Genomic DNA, 10,646 nt, shown 5'->3' with positions numbered 1-10,646 from the left:
ATTCGGCTATAGTCCTCCTTCAAATTAGGAACTTAACCATTTACTGAGAGAGAGAGAGGGATCTTGTAGAGCCTTAATCTGGGCATTTATATCCTTTATTATTCCTGTGACATTTTTGCGATAGTCTGGGATGTACACGCAACATTCTGTTTTGATGATTGCACATGTGCCACCCTGGGCTGCTGTCAGGACATCTAAAGCCATCCTATTTTGTAGGACTGCCTTGCGTATTTGTGAGACTTTGGTATTAAGGAGGGAGATGCCATTTAGTGGATCATTGAGTGCCTTTGTAGTATATTTATTAAGGGCTTCTACATGCCACATGACACCCTCTAGTCCCGCAGATGGAACAAAAATGGATGCTAAGTTATCATACCATTTAAAAACAGATCGCGTCCATCTTTGTTTCAAGTTGGGGAGATTAGCTGCAGTTGTAATGGTTTTAGTAATGCGCCCATGAATCCAGGCAAATCCTAAAGTACAGCGTCCTATCCACCCTGGAGGAAGCCAGGGCCACAGGTTGGTTCCACATATCCAGTGGGTTCCATTTGGAGCTGGCCATCTAATGCCAGGTCGCCTTACCCAATCAGTAGCAAAACATTCAGTAGCCTGGAGTACTATTATTTGGGAACACATTTCTAATGATAACCATCCTCGATACTGTGTGTTATTTGTCCAAGTATCCTACGTATGATTCTTTTGTTCCCAGCATAAAACTGCCTTTTAACTGAGCTGTCCAATCGTGGGTGTGAACCACAAATATGTATCCCGGATCTGATATATGCCATCTTCAGTATAGCGATAAGGAGGGTTTTGTAACTTAGGCCCATATTTGATTGGGGAGTTATGTCTTGATAGCAATCCCCTTTCCTTCCAAATAGCTCCATGGGCATGTAGTACCAGGAAAGCATATTTGGAGTCAGTATAAATGTTAATTCTTAGACTTTGGCAATTGCAAAGTGCTAGTGAGCACTATGGCACACCTAGCTTTTCTTATTTTTTTTCTATGAAAACTACTGTCATCAGAAAACCAACTGTCATTCATATTTTTAACAGGGGTATCTTAAATCTGGCCATATAGAATGAGCAAGATCAAATAAAATACAAAGAACATTTTTGCTCTATAGAGAAAGAAGTACAGTGGTCAGGTTCAGGCATACAGGTAACTAGGTTTAAAGTTTGACAAGTTTTATTTCTGGCATATCTGTTAATGTAGCCCAGTATTTAATAAGTTGGCCTCCATCATCCATTGGTGGCCTTTGCCTTCTAAGACAAATCTGGACCTGATGTGACATCATTACAGTCAAGGACTGTCCCATAGTGAGCTTTGAGGCTCTTTTATAGGAGGGCTGTTCCATGCTTAGCTAAAGCATCTATTTGCAATTGCACCTCAACAGAGGTGGCCTCTAGGATAAATATGACTAAGGGATGAAACCAATAAGACGACCTTTGAGTGGTCCAGCCTTAACAATATCCTGATTACAGAGGATCACTGGCAAGTGAGAAAACTTGTCAAGAGATAAGGGGAGTCCCCCATGCATCATCCAATCCACTCATAAAGAAAGTGGGGTCATCCATTATCTCCACAAGTCCATAGTTAATCCTATGGAGTGTGGTATGGTGGTTTTTAGGCAATTTCATTATCCCAGCCACACATAAGGTGTTAGTTAAGTTATACAATTGTAGGGGAATCAATCCCATTTTCCAGTTGTTTAATCGTGTGCTGTGGGGTCTGCTAATATCCCCACAAAATAATCAGATCGACTAAAGAAGCTATTGTGCAACTTCTCTGAAGTTTACCTCAAATTGTTTAGCTTAGGTAAACAAACATTTAAAGACAATCAAATCTAGAATTTAACATCCATAAAGGTGTGTTACTAAAACAATTTTTCTCTCTAAAATAACCCTCATTTCCAGAGATAGCCAAATCAGGACTAATTCACTTGTGAAACAAGTCCAGTTTTAACAAACTTGGCCTAATTATTTACATAAGCTCAGCAAGAACAGTGACTGTGATCAATAGATCTTTTAGAATCTGCTTTGCTGGAACTTTGTATAAGGAATCTCTAGGTTGAACTTTTAGTAGCCTCTCTGGGCCAGAGGCCAAGCCCTGTACTTGCCATGAGGCATGCCTGCAATACCTTTGGGCGAATTCCTCTTCCCGAGACTGCACCTACCAAGGAGTGACATTCTTTACTCACCTGGTGGGGCTGCTGGGAACTCTGTAAGCAAGGTATCAGGCCAACAGTCCCAAGGGGCTTTATGGCTCCAGGTTTCATAAAGTCAACCTTAGTTCCTTTAAACTGTCTGGTCATATCTGAGTCTATGCATATCTTTCTCAAATATGACATTCCAGTCAAAGCCTTGGTAAAATAACCAGTTTACAATGGTGTCCTGTTACAAGGAGAACAGATTCTTATTGAACTTATGCAAATGACTGATTGCCATGGAAGAAAGAATACTTACTGAGACCTTTTGGTTTCAGAGGGTTCAGATAGAGAGAAAAGTTGAATGCTTTGATTTGTTTACAAATCAATACTTTTACATCTCTGTAAGTTACAGATAACTAGGAGGGAGTATCCCTAGTCTGGAAGAGCAAACATTAGAGAGAACCAGCAATGTTTAAAGTAAGACCAAACATTAAGAGACACAACACTATAATCTTTTAGTTCATTTAGTCCCATGTTACTAATTCTGGTGAATGCGGCTTTAGTCAGTTCTGGAAATTCTTTCCCATTTCAGTTTTAGGATTTTCATGTATATCAAATATCTATTTGTCCTGAAAGTCCTTTATAGGAATCTACTTGAAGATAAAACTCATTTTACAAGAGAATTAAAACAATTATAAATGACAAAAACTCAGAATGGATATGGTTAGAGCTAAAGAGACATGGGAGTTTACAATTTAGCTGCAAGGAAATCAGGTTATTTCTGTGATACATAACATTTCCATAATTACAGTATCAAGCGGTGATCTCCCAAAACATTAAAACTTTAGGAAGTGCGTAGAATCTCTAGAATAGTTATAGCATTTTCCCAAATGTAACCCAAGGTTTATCATTGGTTCAGTAGTACTTCATGAGCAACTTCACATACCAAGGAAAAGCCTGAGTTAAAGAGATTTACGATTTAAATCTTGTCAACATTTGCTAGAATCTTATGAAGTTTTAAAGCACATGCCTAAATATAATTAGGGATGTTAAACACCTGATAAAACTGAACATAGAAACTGGTCTTTCTGGGCAGGCAAAGAGAAAACCATTTACATTTTCTTAACAGCAGATCAATTGATCTAAGAAAACATTGTCCTTTTGAACAGAGAATTTCAGTCTTGTACCAATGTACCTTTAAAACCCATTCATTTCAATCTTAATCCATTCTTGACCATAGCTAAAATTCCTTTTCTGAAGATTTCCCTTCACAAACCCTCCACAACTTTCCTTTGCATTCAGGTTTTGTCTCAAGCCATTTCCTTCCAAACAACCGTCTCATTTAGGACAAAATTACCTTCCTTTACCTTCAACAAAATGTATTCCCATTCCTTAAATCTTTCTTACATATCTCCTACTTTCCTACATATATAGTTTCCCTTTATTTCCATCAGTCTTAGTTACACTAAGCAGAACTTCGTATTCTTAGAAACACCTTTACTTATTAACCAATTGTGAACTGTTACAACAGAATTCTTCAGGTGGCAATTTATGAATCAGTTAAGTAGAAAACAAGTTTACCAGCAGACTTAAATACTCTTAGTTTCTTTGCAGTAAGAAGTCAAAAGCACAAACCTACATTCAGTAATTAATGACTTAGCATTTTATCCTGTTTGGTTAAGACCTAGATGTCCACAATTTAATTCCATTTGTCATCCAAGCAAAACTTTAAAACTTTCAGGTTACCAAAGACTTTGAAAGCTACTTCAGCAATTGCCCATTAGAACTTTGAGACAACAATTAACCATCAGTTTCGTCATTTCTTTGCTAACAAATTTTAACAAGTAACACAAGCTTACTTGACCTTCAGTAAATTTTGAAGTTTCACATTTACTGCTGATAACTTAAAAGACAGGTCTTAATTAAACCAACAAACTTAACTTAGTTCCAATAGTGATTTATGTTCCACCTGGGCCCACTCCACTTTGAATGTTTACCTGAGACATGCGTGGGAAGATCTGGAGTGGGGAGTGTTAGGTCCAGGGGTGCTCTTCTTGCTCCTTTACAGTGGAGAGAGAAGGAGCCGTGGTGCATGATCTAGAGGCCAGTCATGCAGGTTGCACGCGCGTTGGTACAGAAACACAATAAGGGGGAAACAGAAGAAACAAAGTGCTGCCAGGAGGCAGAGAAAAGATTCCCGGTTTCAGAGCTCATAAGCCCCAACAGAGGAGCAGACGCCATGCTTTCCCACCAGCAAGGGGGGAGGGGTTAGGCAGTCCAAGTCAGGCCAGAGAACACAAGGAAACTTCCCCGAAACAAAGAGTTTCGGCAGCTGCTTGGGAATATTCCTTATAGTCTCTGTCTCGAGTTAGACCAACCCCAGTTGGCTCCAGTAATAGCCATTTACATGGGAAGTGAGTGAGGGAGAAGTCCCCCACATCTATTAGGAGAAACAGAGAGAAATAAAGCCAGAGTCCCCTTAAAAAGAATGTAACCTTCATGACCAGTACAAGGAACATATATCCACATTTAAAGACATAACATGGAGACATACATGAAGACATACATTGTTGGCCTCCATTTGGAGTCAAAGAAAACACCAAGGACAATAAGCAAGACACACAAAACAATTAACAAGAAGGACGCTGCGCGATTTCGGTACAAAACCGAAAGTACAAATTCAACCGGCCCAGGGGAACCACGAGGTCTCCCTGTGGCGGACAGAACCAGCCCAGGGGAACCACGAGGCTCCTCCGTGGCGGACAGAACCAGCCCAGGGGAACCAAGAGGCTCCTCCGTGGCGGACAGAACCAGCCCAGGGGAACCAAGAGGCTCCTCTGTGGCGGACAGAGAAATGTACTTGTGGGGCCCCGAAAAAGCGGCCCCCCTTGATCCCTGGGGCGTCCCCCAGGGTGGCAGGGGAGAAGTCCGAGTTCGTCAACTCCTTCTCAAGCTGCCTACAGAATACAGAGCAACAACGCGCGCTGTCGTACAGTCCTATACTACCGAAGCATAGGCAAAACAGAGGCCTACAAACGAGAACACGAGACTGGATACAAAAGAGAACATGAGACAGGAGACAAGAATGCTGGCCAGCTTACCTCCCGGTGGGAGTCAGTTGGATCCGTGGGCAGGAGTCGGATGATCTCGGTGGGACCTCCAAATGAAAGACCCGCGGATCCCCTTACCCAAGAATCCAACACTGCCACTGGATGCAATCAGCAAGAGGTTCTTTATTGTTACGCAGGCGCCTGCGGGTGGTCAGCAGCTCCTGCTAGCTGAGCACACCCGGCTGGGGTGGTGCCGGGTTTTTATAGACAGGTACAAACAAGTTTTGGGTGGGGCGCAACTGATTGGTTGACAGTTAGAACTTTTGAAAAAGGCATACGTGGAGTTTGCTGATTGGCTTTGGGGACCCGCGCGCAAAGAGAGAGGCGGGAAGGGGGTACAAGCTGATTGGTTCTGAGGGCCCGCGCGCGGGAGGAGAGAGGCAGGGAGGGGGAACAAGAAGGGGGAAAGTAGGAATGCCATCATGGCGTCTTCTATTATTTCTATAAGCCAAGCAGTTACAGAAGGGCAAAAGAGCGATTAATAAGCAATTAATAACCTAATTAATAACCTGGTCTATACCTAAAAGCCAGCGGTTTACAGAAAAGCAAACAAGCGGTTAGTTATCCTATCTATCTTCTAGGGGAGGGGTCTTTCATCATTTATATTTAGATTTCACAGAGTTGTCATTTAGCAAAACAAAACTTTTGCAGTTTCCCTAGCTTCGGGATTTCTAAAGCATCTGAGTCTTCTTTTATACCACAGGAGCAGAAAACCACTATCTTAAAAGCACTGAAATTGTTATGGTTGGAAATTTCCAGAGAGTGGGAGCTTGAGGATCATCGTCTCATAATGCATATGACCTTGGAAATTTGTTCTTTCCACTCTAAAGAAAGAAAGAAAAAGCCATAAATTCATAACATTTTCTTGAACATTCATTCATCCGTTCATTTATTCACTTACTCATTTAGAAGAATCTTACGCCTTCCATGTACCTGAGACTGTGTTAGGTAACTATAATAGGATGTCAGAATAAATTCGGTTCATGCTTCTGTGGAGCTTAGGGTCTAAGATGGAAGAAACACAAGGAAATCAACCTTGACTTCATTATAATACAAGTGTCCAGTTAGGGAGATACACAGCAACTATGGGAGCACAGAGGAGGAAGTCTTTCATATTAAGATAATATCTTTTACAGTGTATATTATTGAGCAGGATTGTTATCTTCTTTTGCTACTTGTTTTTCTGGTTTGTGAGTTCCTTAAGGGAGCTTACATATATTGTTGTAATATCCATTTATAACATTGTGTCACATAAACATAAAAACTTCAAAAATATTTTATGAGCATTTGTTATATACAAAACCATGGGTTAGTTAGTTTGCTGGTTGTAGAAAAAAAAATGGAATTTCAACACATAAGAACAATGAAAATTAAGAAAATGAAAATGACTGAAAAATCACTTACTCCCAAAGAGAACACCTGAAAAATATGTTTTCAGAAATTGAAGGTCAAAGAGGGGCAAAGCACATCAGAGAAAATGAGTTTCTTAATCTCATGGAGCCAGATTTGCCTATTGAGCATACATTTTATGACAAAATAATTGTCTGGTAATTACTCTAAAAGATGGAACAAAATCAAATTAAAATGGAGCAAATTGCTTTTTGCATCGTGACCAATGACAAGTAGTGACACATTCATGCTGCAAAATGCCACTTTGTTTTTTTTCTGAGAAGTGACCAGTGGTTAAGTGACTCGGTTATTCCATGTAAAATCTCCTGCAATTCTGTGACTCAGAGGAACTGCAAAGTTTATTCCCGCTACTGCTACATGTGGCAGTTTCATATCCAGTAATGAGAAATACTGGATAGCCGGACACATGTATATGTAGTAAATACCACAGCTGATAATTGCCAAATACTTTCTATGCACCAAAGACTGTTCCAGATGGTTTACATGTATCATTTAATCATACGTGCACAAATCTAGCAGGTAGGTATTCTTATTTTTTAGATGAATAACTGAGACCTGGAGAAGTTGAAGGTGTTGCCCGAGAATTTCATAGAGAGCCAAAGGTAGATCCTGGATTGAAAATCGGGCACTCTGTGTCCAGAGCACGTGTTTTCAGTCACAGAACCATGTGCCATGTGTCCTGCATCTTCCAGAAGCCAGTTGATGGTCCTCTTTTTCATAATTTTTAAAGATACAATCTAGCATTTATTTCACATAACATCAAAGTAAAAAACAAGTTTGAGTCAGTTGAACACATTATGAGTGAATATTGTTATCTTTGTAACTCTAAACCATTTTAAGTTTAGAGAGAGACCAATAGATATTATTGGAGAAGATCTACTGGTGGCTCAGATACCAAAGGGAAGACAGTCAGGATTTATTTCTTTGCTTTTCATGCCCAGAATATAAATGACGTAATGTACATCATTACACCTAGAGATAATCAGCCCCATTAACATATACACAGTTAACTGAATAGTGAGTTCATCCCTTCAGGAAGAAGTAGTAAGAGTACTGTGGAAGTAACACTTCGATGAGGAAGTACATTAGTCTGCTAGGGGCTCCTACAATAAAATGCCACACACTGGGTGGCTAAAACAACAGAAATTTATTTTCTCACAGTTCTGGAGGCTGCGATTACAAGATTAAGATGTGGTGGTGTCTGGTGAGAGCTCACCCCATCGGTTGCAGATGGCCACCTTCTAGCTCTGTGCTCGCATGACCTTGTGGGTTTGCAGGGACAAGGGGAAAAACAAAGTGCTCTTCTAGGGATGCTGAGCCTATCAGTTTAGAATCCTACCCTAATGACCTAATTTAACTGTATTAATTCCTTAGGGGCATCATCTCCAAAATCACTAGGGATTAAGGCATTAAAATATGAAATTTGGGGAGAACATAAACATTCAGTCCATAACAGGAAGTAATGCTGCATCCAATTCCTTTAAGGGTAATTGAATAAAACTAGACCCAGGGAAGTGACATAAGAACAAAATCAGAGGAGGTTACTATTGTCACTTTGCTGCTCCTATGTTTTTTAAAGTACCATATGCAATGATAAGTTAATATATTTGAAAATCTTAATGCTGTGGACAGTTCTGGGAAAATACAAATAATTGAAATTAACTCAAGTAATATCAAAAATTCAAATACATGAATAAAGGAAATCGGAAATATTACCAATGTAGTACAATAATATAAAAAAGACAAGGAGCAGGACCAACAGCAGGATTCAAACTCAAGGAAAGATAATCCTAGTGTTACAAAATCTTTTCACTAATACTGTCTGCTACATAAAATAAATAACATTGTTTAACATTTATTTCACATTTACACTTTGTTTGGAATTGTACAATGCTTGTATTTATTTCATTTAACTTTTTATGTGGGTATCCTAGCCTTAATACCAAAAGCTAATTAAGAAGGCCCCATAACAAAAAATACATAATCATTTCTAGATATGTGTGTAAAAATACCCAAATCAATAGCAGCACTAATTTTAATGGAAAAATAGTGTCAAGCAGTAATTTAAGGAAGAATTAACTAAGAAAGATTAGCTAAGAAAATAACAGCAAAACACATCAAAGACCTATCGATAGACACATACAGTAGAAGAAAAAACATTTAATTAAAACAAGGAAACAAAGAATTAAGTGTAGTAGAAAACAATTTCCTTGATGTAAGAATAATATTTCACAGTGCCTGGGTGGCTCAAACTGTTGAGTGTCCAGACACTTGGTTTCAGCCCCGGTCAGGATCTCAGCATCTTGAGATCTAGCGCAGTGCTGGACTCCCCACACTCAGCAGGGAGTGTGCTTGAAGATTCTCTCCCTCTGCCCCATACCACACTCATGCATGCACATGCATATGTGCCCTTTCTCTCTCGCTCGCTCTCTCAAATAATTTTTTTTTTTTAAGGTACTCTAGGGTTGCCTGGGTGGCTCAGTCAGTTACGTGTCTTCCTTTGGGTCAGGTCATGATCTCAGGGTCTTGGGATCATGTCCTATGTTGGGCTCAATGCTCAGGAGGAAGTCTGCTTCTCCCTCACCCTCTGCCCCTTCCCCAAGTCTGTGCTCTCTCTCCTTTGCTCTCTCTTTCTCTCAAATAAGTAAATAAAATCTTCAAAAAATAAAATAAATAAATAGTACTCTGACACATAACCAGAGGTGAGACAATTCTTACAAGTAAAAATGTGCCGTAGATGCCAATTATCATTCCTATTTAACAGAATTCCAAAAACTTCAAGCCACCACCTACTGAAAATTGTAAAGAAAAACATTATTATTTACAAAAGATTTATATGTGTATCTTAAAGACTCAATAAAATAAGCACAACATTTTTAAATTAATATGAAGATTTCTGTACCGTATTCCAATAAAATCAAAAAAAAAGGAAAATTATTAGTTTTGTTCAGAAATAATCATATAGTAAGGGGGAAGATGCCTTATATAATAACAAAGGACAATAAAAACATGAAATGTCTCAGAAAAAATAAATATTCTATGTATGTAAGATACCACCAACTTTTACTGTGAGATATAAATAATTTTAGTATAATGACAGTACATTTTCATTGAGAAGAATAAATACATTCAGTATGCCACTATTTCAAATACTTTAAATAAACATAATGAGATATTTCTTCCATATACTAATCAGATTAAGAGATGGACTTGACAAAAATAATTTTGTTATCTGGAAGAATAAACAAGTGATAAACAATTGAAGAAAGTAATTATGGGGGAAAGTAATATATTGAAGCATCCTATAAACACTGCAATCAACAGATGAATGGAATGGAATACATGCCCTTGAGATAAATCCAGACATATACGCAACCTAGAATTGTTTTGTCTGGGTTTTTCAAGAGAGGGTGTGTGAAGGGGCAGAGGGAGAAATACAATCACAAACAGTCTCCACACCCAGCACGGAACATGACTTGGGGCTCAACCTCATGGCGCCAGCCCCAAGACGATGACCTGACCCAAAATCAAGAGTCGGATACTTAACTGACTAAGCCACCCAAGCGCCCCATGAAATTGATAAATAAACTACTATAAAAGAGTGTGCAAAGGACAGAATATGCAATAAATATCGTTGGGAATAATTGGTTGGGTATTTTAAAAATATATTCAGTTATATATTCAGTTAACATAAGCAATTAAATCCTAGAATAACATAGTGATTTGACTGATCTTTAGTTATGATATACTTTCTAAGTATAAATACAAATAGAAGCAAAGGGAGAAAGAGATATATACTTGACTGTATAAAATTTAATAACTTTGCTTTTTTATAAATTCTATTTTTTAAGATTTTATTTATTTATTTGACAGAGAGAGATCACAAGTAGGGAGAGAGACAGGCAGAGAGAGAGGGGGAAGCAGGCTCCCTTCTGAGCAGAGTCTGATGTGGGACTCGATCTCAGGACTCTGAGAT

This window comes from Mustela lutreola, chromosome 6 (assembly GCF_030435805.1).
Source record: "Mustela lutreola isolate mMusLut2 chromosome 6, mMusLut2.pri, whole genome shotgun sequence".
Classification (NCBI taxonomy): Eukaryota; Metazoa; Chordata; class Mammalia; order Carnivora; family Mustelidae; genus Mustela; species Mustela lutreola.
Note: the sequence above shows the minus strand (reverse complement) of the source record.